The following is a 15,322-nucleotide window of genomic DNA, read 5'->3' on the forward strand; positions in this document are numbered from 1 at the left end:
ATAAAACATTGCCAAAGAGCCACCTCTTCCTTGCAACTGAAGTGGTTGATAGAGCCATATCGCCCTTATCACACCTTGATGCTTCTGAGCGAGAGATGCCTTTTCTAGGAATTATTTTACCCTACTTATTCCTGTAGCATTTATGGAGCCATATAATCAGGTGATTCCATTAGAACTGAACTAAGGGGAAATACTTTCTGTTAGGATATCTTCCCACTCATTGGAATGATGAAATACTAAGAACCACAGCAATTTAGACTTACCCTTAACAAATTCTCTCATGTGAGGCTAATTCTTATATTCGTTCATTCATACTCATCTTTTCCTTGGCCAAATTGACATCTGGTAACAAGTGATAATAATTTAAAGCAAAACAAATTCATTGGGATCTCCATGGAGACAGTTCTTGCTCTGGTCTCCATGGTGACATTTAGTTTTAAGGACTCAGGTTAATTTTATGTATTTGTGATTTTAATTACTTTTCTTCCCTGCCTACGCCCCAAATTAAAGAGCCTGGGAGTTTCACTTCCTGTCCCCTATAGGAAGAAACCAGAAAGATAAACAGAAAAAAAGGGAAGAAATATGGTGATAATTGTGGGGTAGGGAATTTTGTAGTTTTAAAGACTTTTACACAAAATCATCTGGGCTGGGGCAATAAATTAGAATTAGAATTAAAGACGGGAATCTTTCCATGAAGCTCTTCAGACTTCCCCCCACCCTACTGCACTGTTTGAACAGGAAGTTTATATGTATTTAAGGTACTTCACATTCACAGGAGCACCCAGTTCTAAGACACCAGGATATCATGAGTGCACTTAAATAGAAAAGAGAGTGTCTGAATTTTCTAATATGCTGTGTCATTCTTCCTGTATTTAATCAATGATTTTCTCAGGTACTAACCTGGAAGCATATAGAGTTCCTCCTGTGACTGGAGACCAAGCTTGTGTTACACAGATCTTTGCTAGCCAGCAATGCCATCTTTCTACATCTCCAACACATATTCGAGAACTACGATAAAAAGCAAAGAAAAAAAAAATAAAGACCCTTGGTAACCACATGCTGCAGCCTGTCTTTTTGCTGAAGTCTACAAGGGCTTCTTTTCTATCAAGCCTTCTTCTTTCTGCCTTTAACATAGACTCAGGCCCTCAATCAAAAGCTTATTAACTCTTAATTGTACACATTTTTAAGTTTGGTTATGTGGTTTCCATGCAAACAACACAAAATTTGATGGGAGAGGGAAGAGGCTTTAAAGGGGCTTTTGGATCTATAGTTAGAAGGCAGAAAGAAGGGCAAGCCTCAGGATAAGGGATAAGAATGCAGTAGGTGCTCAATTAATGTTTCTCAAATAAATGAGCAAATGAGCAGGCAGAAAGAATAAAGACAGAAACCCAAAAGGTACTGCAGGCTGGGGCCCTATATTTATATTTTAATGAGGCCTTGAAGTAAAAGACTACAGTATAGTACAAAATCCCCACTAAAACCAGGGATGATTTTCACAGCCATGCTCTTGATGCAATAGCATAGCATGGAAGTATGTTTGGACACCTCTGTAGAAACGACCTTAGAAGGATATAACATATACTTCTGTTAAAATAGTAAAGAATTTTTAAATGGGAGCTAAGCTTGTGCTGTTCCTAGTTGCAGTGTGTGTCATACCATCAAGAACTGACAGGTACTAATGAGGTTTTGAGTTAATGTAGGGACGAATGATATTTACACTTTAAAGAGATGTTTTTATTTCTCAATTTATACTTTAAAAAATTCCAAATTATAATATCATGCAGGCATTTAAGATGATGTAATAGGCTAAGAACATGGAAATATATTCACTCTCTAGCGGGTAGCAGAATTAGAAATATGCACACAACTCAGATGCACATATAAAATTTATTTTCTAAAACCAGTCCTCAAACTTTTCAACTGTTGGTTACTAGAGAAAAATTCAAACATGCCAATTAAAGCTTATCTCTGTCTCTTTTAGTTTAACAGCTTGTTTTAGGTTAAAATAGTCTCATTCAGAACAGTGCCCACTCTTTGAGTCCTTCCTCCTCCACCTTCTCCTTCCCCCACTACCATCTGTATGTGTACGAGGGGCTGAGGTTATGTGACATTTTGGTGGGAGTGGAGGAGTGAGGCCTCCAGATCTACTGTAGGTCCTTGTCCTTGCTCGCCTCATCCTGGTCCAACTGCTGTGGGTGCTGCTGCTGCGCGTGCTGCTGCTGCTGACTTTGTGGCTGATCCTGCTGGTTTGTTGAGGACTTGGTGTCTCTGCCTCCAGATTCGGTCCCACTTGGTCTCTTGCAGTGGATTACAGATACCTGCCAGGCTTGTCCTCCCACAGCCCCCGACTTAGGCTGGTCACCCTGCAGCCACAGTGGTGGGGCACCTCTACCCCTCAACATGGTGGCCTGCAGCTGGCCCGGTGACACTCTACTCAGCTTCCCTCTCAATGCCTTGGAGAGACAGTGAGCGGATGCCATGGTTTGCCCAGGATGGTTTACTCTCGTTGGCCTGAGACTTACCAAAAGCCCCTCTTTTAGTTTCTAAAGTGTTCTTCAGAAGATAAATTACAAAGTCATCCTCCCTGTGGTATATTTGGGAGCTTCTGGTTCTTGTTGCTAATAGAAGCTTAAGGAATTTAGAAGGCCTTTTGATTCTCAACAATGCCTGACTTTCAAGAAAATATCTCACTCAGAACTCAAAAATTTCATTTTGTCAGTCAGAAGTTAATCAATAATACTCCATTTTTCTTCAGATTTTTGGTGAAACAGTCCTAATTTTTCCCAAAGCAAATGTGGGTATCTCTGATTTATCAGAGCAAAAGTTATTTTTAAAGGGTGGCTCAGTAAAGTATAAAGATTAATATTTGAAATATTAATCTCAAGTATGAAAAAACAGCGTGTACTGGAATTCTCTCTTTGGTTAAAAATATGTGTCTAGGCTGGGCACAGTAGCTCACGCCTGTAATCCCAACACTTTGGGAAGCCAAGATGAGGGGATCGCTTGAGCCAGGAGCTTGAGACCAGCCTGGGCAACATGGTGAAACCCAATCTCTACCAAAAAACCACCAAAAATTAGCTGGGTGTGGTGGCACGCCCCTGTGGTCTAAGCTACTTGGGAGGCTGAGGCGGGAGGATCGCTGGAGCATGGGAGGCAGAGGTTGCAGTGAGCCGAGATGGAGCCACTGTACTCCAGCCTGGGTGACAGAGCTGGATGACAGACCTGTTTCCAAAAAATAAAATAAAATAAAATAAATGAGTCTATATGCACTGAAAAGAGAGTGAAAAAATATTCACCATGTACCATGATACTTATTACTGGATGGTGCATTTACGAATTATTTGTCCTTTTCTGTTTTCTCTTTGCTACTTCTACATTTTCCATAACGAACATGTATTTTCATAATAAGAATAAAGTAAAATTACTTAAAATTTGTGATATCGCTTTCTACAGCTTTTCCCTGGACGCAAGCAGTCTCTAAGGGATCAGAATTTAGACACAATACTTCATTTCTTTCAGCTTCTGAGTCACCCTCCATGGTTTATTATGAGCCTTTTAAAAATATCTTTTTAATTGCTAGTTTATGTTGGGTAAAAAGGATGATGTTATTCACATTCATTTGGTTTAACCACCCTTTCATTCTCGTCTACATTCTACAACGGTGGATCCTATGCCATGGTTATTTTTAATCTAGTCCTACATTCTCATTCCTCAACATACGCACGTTACCTACAAATGCTTCTGGATATAGTAGTGTTTTGGGGAAAGCACTATATTTTTTATTTTTCAAGATGAAATCTAGGAGACTCAGCCTCCTTTTGCCCTGACTACATTTTTCTTTCAGTGCTGTTTTCTTTTATGAAATTGCAGTCAAATTCTTTTTCTGAAAACTGATCATTATAGAACGATTGTGCCATGACCTTTGTGTGAAAGTTTGCTCAACTTAACTGGCATTTACAAAAATAAAATCATTTTACATGCAAGATAAGCCATGGTAAGGCAAAGTATACAGAAGAGGCATTTCACCACACAGGCAAACTTGGATAGGAAAGATCCTTGCTATACAGAAGTACCTCTGCCTCAAACCAAACCCCTACCCTTATGACCATCTCATAACTGGGCTGTGGAAGCCATTAGAGTCCTCTCCTTGTTGTAATGCTGCTGTAGTCTTTCCTCTCACAGATAGTCTAAGGTACTTTTTCACCAAGCTTGCTTTCTTTTACCTTACTGACTATCTCTTTCTAGGTAAGAGTGTTGTGGTTGGGAGAGGAAGTTAGAAGACTGTGGGGCTTCGTGACATTTTGATAAGGAGAAGTTCACACTGAGAAGCCCAAACTTGGGGCTCAGGGGCTTTTGTGGCACTAGAACTAGTATTGTTGAATACACTTCCCTGAGTTTCTCTGGGAACCCATCCCCATTCGCACCATTTTCTGTGTGTACTGGTCAGAGCTCTTTTGGTTGCAAGGGACAGATGGTGAGCTTGCCCTAGCCTAAGAAAACAGAATGAATTAACTCAGGATATTCCTGGATGATTGATTACCAGGTGAGAATGGCAGCGGTAAGCTGGGCCTTAGGAACAACTGGAACGAGGGATGAAAATGCTACCAGGTCTCACTGTGTTTCCCCTCTCTCTTTGTGGGTTTGCTTCATCTTGTTATGGAAGAGTATGGGAAACATGGCTGCTGCAGTTCTGGAATATATAACTTTCATCTTGATCCCACAAAGAAAGGTTGGCTTTAAGGTATTTTCAGTTCTGGCTCAACAAATTCCAGGCCATATGTCTTTCCCTGGACCAAGTACCTGTTTGGAGTCATCTGGCTGGGCAAGGGCAAATGGAAATATGGTAGCTCTCCAAGAGCAATGAACAAGGAGGACGCATCCAGGAGAAGGAAGAAGTGCTGGGCTGGCAATCCTAGAGAGAGTTACTGCAGTGGAGAAGGAATAGCAAATTCCGCGCACTCAGTTTCACAGCAAAAGTCTAGAACATAACCCCTTAATATATTGGGAGACTTCCTACAATTGATGCTATTTTGACTTTAAACTCTCCCTCCCCAGCCAATTTGTATCTACTCAATGCAAATTTAAAAAATATATCTTAGATGTAATGGGCAGAAAACAGAAATCTTGTGTAGAGATTAGATGAAACATATCTTTGCAGTGCTTTGCAAAGGTTATGAATAAATTTGAGTACTCTTATTTTACTTTTTTAAAGAAAAGGTTTCACTTTGTCACCCAGACTGGAGTGCAGTGGCTCAATCATAGCTCATGGTAACTTCAAACGTTTGGGCTCAAGTGATTCTCCTGCCCCAGCCTTCCAAGCAGCTGGGACTATAGGCATGCACCACCATGCCTGACTAATTTTAAAAAACTTTTTTTTCTTTGGTAGAGATGATGGTCTTCCTCTAATACCCAGGCTGGTCTTGAACTCCTGGTCTCAAGCGATCCTCCAACCTTGGCCTCCCAAAGTGCTGGGATTACAGATGTGTGCCATTGCACCCAGACTTCTTACTGTTTTTGATAGACATTAATCTTTATTACTGTTTGCTTTATTTCATTTGAAATACAATTATGTTTTAGTTGTTATTGGTCACACCATGTATTTTCTTTATTTTTACTTAACTAAGTTGTGATGCATTAACAAAGAGAATTAATTGGCAGAAATATTATAATATGTTTATTTGGTAAGCTACTAGATCTCCAATCAGATGGTTCCAGGTTCAATTAAATGGAAGAATTAATATAATACCATTTATCTATTGCAAAGTAAATTTCATTGCAAATAATTTAGCCTCCTTTTATAGACAGTGATAGGATAAAATTTTTTGAAATTAAAATATAGGAATTAAATATTTGGAAAAACTGAATTGCTCAGTAAGGATCCAGAAGCATTAAATAAGCTTTTTAAAAAAAAAAAAAACACTAAGCTTTTATTCACTATCTTCTTTCTAGATGAAGAACTCTTTTTTTTAATTGCATTTATTAAAAGTGTATTTATGAATCCATTGCTCTGTTGAAGGCACTTTGCTGGGTTAGGAATTTGACAGTGACTAAGACATCCTCCCTGCCTTTAGGATGTTATAGGTTACTGTCAGACGGAGTGGGGAGGGCTACCCCAGCAACTACAATGTACTGTAATATGTGTTGTGATTAGCGGTAAGCAGGTTGCTCAGGAATCATCCAAGAGGAGCTTTTAACTTAGGCCTGTTGGACCAGGGGAGCTTTTCAGAGGAGGTTCACCCAGTTCCTAGGATCCCCAAGGAGAACTAAAGTATGGTGCATTAGTTTCCAACCGAGGGCAGTACTACCCTTTCCCCAAGAGTCTTTGGAAATACATGTGGGCATTTTTTGTTGCGTAATGACTGGTATCTTGTGATGCAGAATGTGTGGTTGTAAGAATTGTGACTCTTAGTCCTGGAGGTGACCATAGCATCTTAACAACATTTATCCATCTATCTATATGAAGCCTAATTTACATATCCATAAACTATAAGAACAGCCAGATGGGTGAAAACAGCAGAGCTAACATGTATCTAGCATCAACGCATTCAAGTTAGCTAGTTTGCATATGGCCATTTATAACAAGGGTGTGAACAGCAACTCTCCTAATAGATCCAGTCATAGATCTAGTCACAGAAAGGGAATTCCCCACTCAGTATTGTATAAGAACTCCGAGCTTTCAGAGATCAGTGGCACATGCTCTCCTTGTAGGGATGCAATAAGGCAACAATGGACCATTGCAGGCAGTCTCTCAGAGGTTAAGATATTGTGATATCCCACCCAGACCTCTAACAAATAATTAGTTGTTATGTCAATTATTAGAAAAATTCAGTCTGGAAAGATTGCATCGTTTTTTAATTTGAATTTTTCTTTGTGTGTAAAACAATCGTATAATAAACATAAGTAATTTGGAAATACTATTGGTTGGTTTCCACATATGTCAAAATCAGTGTGGCGAGTGTAATGTGATAAGTCTTGCTCCTTGTCTCAGCCCTTGCCCATGTAGCTCTGACAAATGAGCAGGTCAAGGCATACCAAATGTCCTGCTCGACTTTTAGGCATAAATATGAATTTTTTTTCCCTACTAGTACTGTTTTGGGGAATAACTCTTAGCTCTGTGATAATTTTCTCTATTTCTTCTTTAGAAATAGTCTATTCGGACTTTTTTTTTGCCCTTAACAGTACCTTTTTTTTTTTCTCAGCTGGCCTTAGGCCTAACCTTTTTTTTTTTTTTTTTTAATTATACTTTAAGTTTTAGGGTACATGTGCACAACGTGCAGGTTTGTTACATGTGTATACATGTGCCATGTTGGTGTGCTGCACCCATTAACTCGTCATTTAGCATTAGGTATATCTCCTAATGCTATCCCTCCCTATTTGGACTTCTTGTTTCTACTGGGGGCAGTGTTGGGAAACAGTTTTTCTTAGAAAGTCATGTAAGTCATCTAGCTTTACATATATATTTGCATAGAGTTATGGAAAGTAATCTTTAATGATTAAGGTGTTTTTCTTCTATTTTGATGGTTATATCCTATTTTTAACAATTTTATTAAGATGTAATTCACATGCCATACAAATCACCCTTTTAAAGTGTATTTAATTCAATGGCTTTTAGTATTCACCAAGTTGTGCATCCATCACCACAATCAATTTTAGAATGTTTTATTACCCCCTCAAAATAAATCCCACTCCCTTTAACCGTTACTCCAAGCCTCCCCTAGTCCTCAGCCCTCGAGCCGCAGGCAACCACTAATTGATTTTCTGCCTCTATAGATTTGCCTATTCTGGGCATTTCACATAAGTGGAATTATACAACATATGGTCCTTACATAATATTTTCAAGGTTCATCTGTGTTGTAGTTTTTATCAGTACTTCATTTCTTTTTATTTCTTAATAATATGTCATTATGTATTTTAGTAGATACGGGGTTTCACCATGTTGGGCAGGCTGGTCTCAAACTCCTGACCTCAAGCAATCTACCTGCCTCTGCCTCCCAAAGTGCTGGGATTACGGTGTGAGCTACTGCACCTGGCCAAAATATATATATACTATTTAGTCTAACATTTTCCATTGTTTCCAGTGAAAGAATTTATCTGTGCAGCTGCGGGAAATGTAACTTGTTTTGCACTCCAAGAGGCCATCTCTGTGCAATCTTGTCGATCTCTTCTTAGCACTCCTTCTGCTTGGCCTCAGCTGGACTCTGGCTGCTTTTAATAGCCCTTGTACATGTTATAATCTGGGGATGATAACTTGTGATTTTGCCAAAAATTTATTTGCTTTTAATTGTTTCATTTCCTTTACTGTTTTTGAATGAATTCTAGGAGGAAAGGGAAAAATATGCATTTGTGCAGTTATGTTCATTATGGAAGTCTGTTTTAATTCTAGATTTTATTCCTGAAGAAAAGCTCATTTGTTTTCTAATGTTAATGAAACAAATTTTCCTGAAACCAAAAGACTTTGTATTATCTACTCAATATGCACAGCTCATGGAATCACTAAGTGTGATCTAAAATAGATCTTAAGGTGACATAATGTAATCTTTTGATGTTATTCTGGAATAATTAATTCAAATTATTTAAGCCAGTAAGAGTAAGACTATTGGAATAGGAGCTTACACAGGTAATTGAGTGTTTCTTTGCTTTTTGTTTTGGTGGGGGCAGGCTGATCTCCATGTCACTCCATGCCAGATATACTGCAAGGTGTTTCAGACTACAGTAATTACTAATGTACAGTGCCCCTTAAAAATTCCCTCTTTAGCCCTACTTTTCCACCACCCAGTGTCTTCAGCCAGCTATTGCAAGTTGTTTCTGGAGGAGAGGATCAAGGAAACTCAGAAGTATCCTAGGGTTTGAAGATTATTGGGACCCAGTTGTCTAAATATAGGGTGACAGAACGTACTCACCCTGCTTTGACCATGACAGTCCCGTTTTTCACCACTCCTGGTGTACTCAGCATCTTATTTCCCTCTAAAAGTGTCCCAGGTGGGATTATCAATTGTAGTGTTGCCCTATTTTGTACATGTCCCTTCAGCTGTTTTCAAAGTCATGTGTTTGGCAGTTAATCAGACTGACCACATTTATTTAACATTTAAACTGTTACGATAAACAAAGCCTCCAACTGTTTATCGAGGAAGGAAACTTTTGTTTCCTTCCAATATTTTCCATAGGGCCTTCTGTTTTGAAGATTTTCTATGAAGAAAATGTATAATAATGATGGGTCTTATTTATGTGCCACTCAATATATGCTGAGTGAAGAGGATGACTTCACTTATCTGTCTCCATCAAATGGTTTCCTTTTGAGTGCAGTTAAGTTTCAAATTCTGTGGTTTCATGGTTATAGATGCACAGATCACACACAGCATGAGACACATAGAAAAACAAAGTATTTCTTCATAAGTCTGAAATGTCACAATTTTTCCAAAGAACATAAGATTTTCTTTATGATTCTGCAAATACACCTGAAAGTCTTCATTTGTCAGTTTGAGGGCCATGCCCCCAAATAACACTGCCTTGGCATGTAAATCATTTGCCCACGACATCTTCAAAGAGTATTGTCAATGTCTCATAGTCTTTGATTCTATCGGTTTTATGCTTCTAATGTGTTAGGGAATACAGCTGACTCTCAAGGGTAATTTTCTTTTAAAGTTCTAGATAGCAGATGATTATAAAAATCTAATAGAAAATGTATCTTTCGCTTCTCATTTCACCAGATTTATATCAGAAAATACACTAGCTAACGGCATGGTTGTGAATTACATTAATAATTCTAAAATTTAAAATTAATATATTCTGCCATCTGGAGTCTTAACTAAACATTTTAAACATCTTTGAAATCTGCAAAGAAAAGTGTGTCTCTTGTCAAGTCACCAGAAGCTAGAATTCAGCTCAGATTTTCATTGTTCTCATGTCAGATATTGCTCAGATTCAAACCCCTTTGCAATCAGTGTTATGCATACGTATGTTGAAAGTTTTCTCATTCAGCAAGTAGATTTATAATTTCTCTGGAGACAAGTTAGCATTGCAAAGGACTAGCATCTCTATACGCATAATTACTCCCTCTTTACGTGTGCTTTTGCAGACTGAGCCAGGATACTCTTCATTTTTATGGACACGTTTGAAAGCCGTTGCTTTCAGCATTTATATAAAGGTGACAGTAACAAAATTTAAGAACATTCATTTAATCAATCGATCAGTCAATCATTTAAGATTTAATGAGCATTTACAATGTGTCAGACCAAGATCACAAAGATGAATAAAAAATAATCCCTGTGTCTAAGAAGCTTTCTGTCAAATGAGAAGGCTGATACGTGAACGGATAATTACAAAACAATGTGAAAGGTGAGGCAGTGACAAAGATGCTGGTTTCTTTGCAACCTCCCAATTCCCTTGCCCCACATAAACACACAACCACAGAAACCCTAGAGTGTAACCTGTTTCCTTTCCTGTAAGAAGAATCCTATGACCTAATCCCACCCTCTCCTCCGCTGACAGGGAGGGAGCTGGGCCCTCTGGCCTGGGGCTGCCTTGGGGAGCTGCGGGACCTTCCTGACCTGCAATTCTGGACTCTAGTTTGTTCAGTCCTGCTGAACAATGTAGCTAGTTTTTCAGATAGCTAAATCTATTCAGTTTGAAGGACTGTGAGGTTGTTTTTACTGATTGTTGGTGTTAGAGACCTTCTTATGAAAGGTGATAGATGATTATTTTATTTTGAATGTTCTTGTCAAAACAAAAAGTTGGCAGCTTTATGTTGGCCCCATCCTTTTTGGGGGAAAGTTTGGCTGCTCCTTGAAGCACTTAGGGTTAGGAACCACTGAGAGTCTGGGGTGCAACTGTTCTCTAGGGATTTCTCATCCTTGGTACTATGGACATTTTGGGCAAGATACTTCTCTGTGGTTGGGGGCTGTCCTGTGCATCGTAGGATGTTTAGCAGCATCGCTGTCCTCTACCCGCTAGACGCTGGTAGCACTCTCTTCCTTAGAAGTAATACCCAACAATGTCTCCAGGCGTGGCCAAATGTCTGCATTGTCTCTGGGGTGGGAGTGGAGGCTACAAATTGATCCCCTTCTCCAACCAGATTGAAAAACACTGGTCTAGAGCAATATTTTTCACGACCCATTAATGCATTGTGAACTCAATTCAGTGGATTAATAATGGCATTTTAAAAAATAAAATAATAGAGAATAAAAAGTATCCAAATTCCTATGAGGGTGAAGACTGTTTTGTCAAATTTTGGCTTCAATTTTTTTTTTTTTAGACAGAGTCTCACTTCGTCAGCCAGGCTACCAGTGTTGTGGTGCGATCTCAGCTCACTGCAACCTCTGCTTCCCGGGTTCAAGAGATTCTCATGCCTCAGCCCTCTGAGTAGCTGGGATTACAGGCATGCGCCACCATGCGCAGCTAATTTTCTGTATTTTTAGTAGAGACGGGGTTTCGCCATATTGGCCAGGCTGGTCTGAACTCCTGATCTCAAGTGATCCTCCTGCCTCAGCCTCCCAAAGTGTTGGGATTACAGGCGTGAGCCACAGTGTCTGGACAAATTTTGGGTTCAATTTTATGCATGGAAATACATGTACATATTCTGGATTAAGATGTATCATTTTTTGGCCAGGCACAGTGGCTCATGCCTATAATCCCAGCACTTTGGGAGGCCAAGGTGGGTGGATCACTGAAGGTCAGGAGTTTGAGACCAGCCTGGCCAACATGGTGAAACCCCCGTCTCTACTAAAAATACAGAAAATTAGCTGGGCACGGTAGCACGTGCCTGTAATCCCACCTACTCAGAGGGCTGAGGCAGGAGAATCGCTTGAACCCGGGAGGCAGAGGTTGTAGTGAGCTGACATCATACCATTGCGCTCCAGCCTGTGCAACAAAAGCAAAACTTCATGTAAAAAAAAAAAAAGATTGATCATTTTTCTTACTGGGGACTGTAGTTGAAGAGTTTGAAAGTTACTGCTCTAGAGGCATTGTAAATTCTATTTTAGTACATTTATTTATTTTTCTCATGAAGAATTTTTCATTGCAACAAATAAAAAATCATGGCAAGTCGTTTGATGACTAAACAAATGCAGGTAGCAAGGAGAATGAAGCTATATGAAATATATATTATTGCACCTTGATTCTTTTTATATATGTACATATTATATTTTAATCACAGAAAGGCTATAAGGCTTAGTTAGTTTTGACAAAGTGTTTAAAAATACCCAACTAAAGCCTGTTGTAGATATTATCATTACACTTAATAATATTTTGCATTTATATGTCACCTTTCATTTGAGACTCTCAGTCTGTTGATTCATTTAGTTCCTCAGTTTATGATTCTCAGTTCATCTCAGGAAATCTGAGGCACAGGCCACTGTTCCCTTAACATAATAAAGTCAGAGAATTAATTCAGTCTCCTGTTTCCTTTAGAAAGCCTTAATCATTTTATATATGGTAAATATGTATTATAGAGAGAGTGTATAGTAAAGACATATATTTTATTTGGGTCTATATATTTTACTATATTTCATACAGTATATTTTATACATTTTATAATTTTAAACATGTATATTTCTCTCTGCTAGGCTGGCAGCCTCTTGGGACTAGGGGCAGATTTGGGGCTGTGAATCTCTCAGAGCCCTGCAGGCTGTGGGCACAGCATCCGTGGGCAGCCAGCAGGCACGAGGAAATGCCAGTTACATTAGCTCAGTCCCCCAAAGAAACACCTTCATTATGGATTCATGATTTCAATGCTAGGTTTTTGGCTGCTATCTAAGGTTGCTATATGAAAAAAGAACATATCTGCATCTTTTGTAAGAATCTAGTTATCATGAAACTTAAAGCATATGGTAGGATCATTAGGGCCACATACTGACTTTCACAGACCATAAATACCTTTGCTTTCTTGGGCCCCTTATTCCATTAAAAAAAAAGTTAAAAATGATAGTTTGACTGATGGTATAAAGACAGGTATAATCCAAGCTGGATTACATATATATATTTCTGATTTAAAAGTAGTTATTTTTTAGGCCTCTAGAAGTATGGGCCCTGTGCCTTCTTCAGTGTCTAATAAAGAGATGGGCCCTGGGGCAAATATGCTGAAATATCACTGGTATGTTTCCCCTTCACTTGTGTGCTGCTGCAGGGACATACTCTGGTTTTATTGCCTCAGGGAAGAATGACCCAGCAGGTAACAAAACAGCCAAATTATTGATTTGGATTTCAAAAACTTGGGTCTTAGCATAAGCCCGATAGATTTGGGAGCATGAAGAGCCAAGCCACCCTGTTCCACAGCAAATGAAGAATTCATGGACACAAATAGGAGAAGGCCAGAGAAAAAGCTGAGAATGTTTGAATTTGTTTGGGATCCTGAATTTGAGTTAAGATTTTGGAAATCCTGGAATCCCAGATGGGACCTGTATTAGTCTGTTCTCATGCTGCTAATAAAGACATACATGAGATTGGGTAATTTATAAAGGAAAGAGGTTTAATTGACTCACAGTTCCACCTGGCTGAGGAGGCCTAACAATCATGGTGGAAGGCAAATGATGAGTAAAGTCATGTCTTACATGGCAGCAGGCAAGAGAGAGCTTGTGTAGGGGAACTCTCCTTTACAAACCATCAGATCTCATGAGACTTGTTCACTATCACGAGAACAGCACAGGAAAGACCCAACCCCATGATTCAATTACCTCCCACAGGTTGTCTCCCATGACACGTGGGAATTATGGGTGCTACAATTCAAGATGAGATTTGTGTGGGGACACAGCCAAACCATATCAGGACTTGTCATTGCTCTCCCCATCACCCTCTATTCCCAGAGTAATGTTTTCAGAACTGTTGAAGATTGGGGCTCCCATGTGTCCCCAAGCCCAGAGTGCTGGAGAGATGAAACACTATCTGTTTGGTGGATCAGGCACATGACCCAGGAATGGTGCTGGGTTTCCAGGAACCCAGGTGGAGAGAGACACTAGAAAGTGTCTGGTGGGCTAGAGAGTGGCACCCTTGCGGCAGAGCACCAGTCTACCTACGAGTCTGTGTGGCAAGGCCAGGAGGATGGAGACCTGCATGGATCTGTAAGGGAAGACCACAGGGGAAGGAGAGTGTTTCAGCAGATGTAAGCAAGGAGAAAGGATGGCAACAAAGATGGATTCTTGGCATTGTGGCACCACACAAACCCCTCAGAACTGGAAGAAATCCAGGATTGTCCAATATTCCGGTTTTTCCACTTGGTAAAATGAGAGCTTGGAAGAAAAATTAAGTTCAATTATGGCAAAACTAAGTTCCAATGTATACCAGATTTTGGAGCCCAATTAGTATTCACTATACATAGATGTTTATGATGCTTTACAGCATATGAAGGATTTTCTGCTTTTTAAAAAAATTTTAATTCATATTAAGATCTTAAAAGGTATTGTTATTATTTCTGTCCTCATATTATACATGTGAAAATGGAAGCACAGAAAGGTTAAGTGACTTGCCCAAGGACACACAGCTAGGACCTGGTTGAGCTTGTGTTGTCCAATATCCCCCCTGAGGACTTAAGTGAAAGCTTCCTGTTAGGATCTCATAAAATGCTGATAGGTTACCAAAAAGCATTTAGTGTTCTGCACTTTGATGCTCAGATGTGAGGAGAGAAGAGGGCTCAGGTGTGTTTTGCCTGCCACCCCACCCTGGGCTCCCTTGCTGCTGGGTTCTACTGCAGAGCTCTGCTGTCACGCTCAGAGGTGAGGAGGCAGGGGTGTTAATGGGAATGTAGTGCAGGGGCTGAGCCCCAGTCCAGTGCGGGTGGGGAAGGAAAGAGGATGCCCTTTGGATTTGGTGCCCAATCTAGGTTAAGGGAAGCAATTCTGCTTACCTAGCTTTTTACCCACACTTACCATGTTGTAGATTTTTCTTATTTTTGTGTCTCTCTATCTAGACTGCAAGCAACTGAAGGCAGGGACTCCATTAGACTCGCTTCCCACTGCATCCCCCACACCTACCAAAGTGCCTAGCATGTAGTAGGAATTTTAAAACATTTGTGGAATAAACAAATGGCTGGACGATTGAATTATCAGGTACTTGAGTGTCCCCTAAACAATTCTAGCCCTGTATCCCTTAAAGCAAAGTAACTTCTGAGGGGTGCTTAGTCTTAGCATCCTATATTTCACTCAAGAAATTTCTATTAAAAATAGCTACTTCAGTTGCCAGCCACTTCTCCTGCTTTTTCCTTCTCTACCCCCAAATCCACTTCTTCCTTCTTCCCCACACCACCCCCTCCCCTCCCCCTCCCCTCCCCCTCCCCTCCCCTCCTCCCCTCCTCCTCCTCTTTCTTCTTCTTCCTTCTTTCTTCTTTCTTCTTCTT

The 15,322-nt window shown here is 39.8% G+C and overlaps 1 protein-coding gene across 4 annotated transcripts in view; it reads left to right on the forward strand.

Moving 5' to 3' along the window:
- CFAP95 (cilia and flagella associated protein 95) overlaps positions 1 to 15,322 on the forward strand; it is an 83,548-nt gene that overhangs the window by 4,758 nt on the left and 63,468 nt on the right. The gene's annotated exons all lie outside the window — the stretch shown is intronic.

Source organism: Pongo pygmaeus, chromosome 13 (genome assembly GCF_028885625.2).
Source record: "Pongo pygmaeus isolate AG05252 chromosome 13, NHGRI_mPonPyg2-v2.0_pri, whole genome shotgun sequence".
NCBI lineage: Eukaryota > Metazoa > Chordata > Mammalia > Primates > Hominidae > Pongo > Pongo pygmaeus.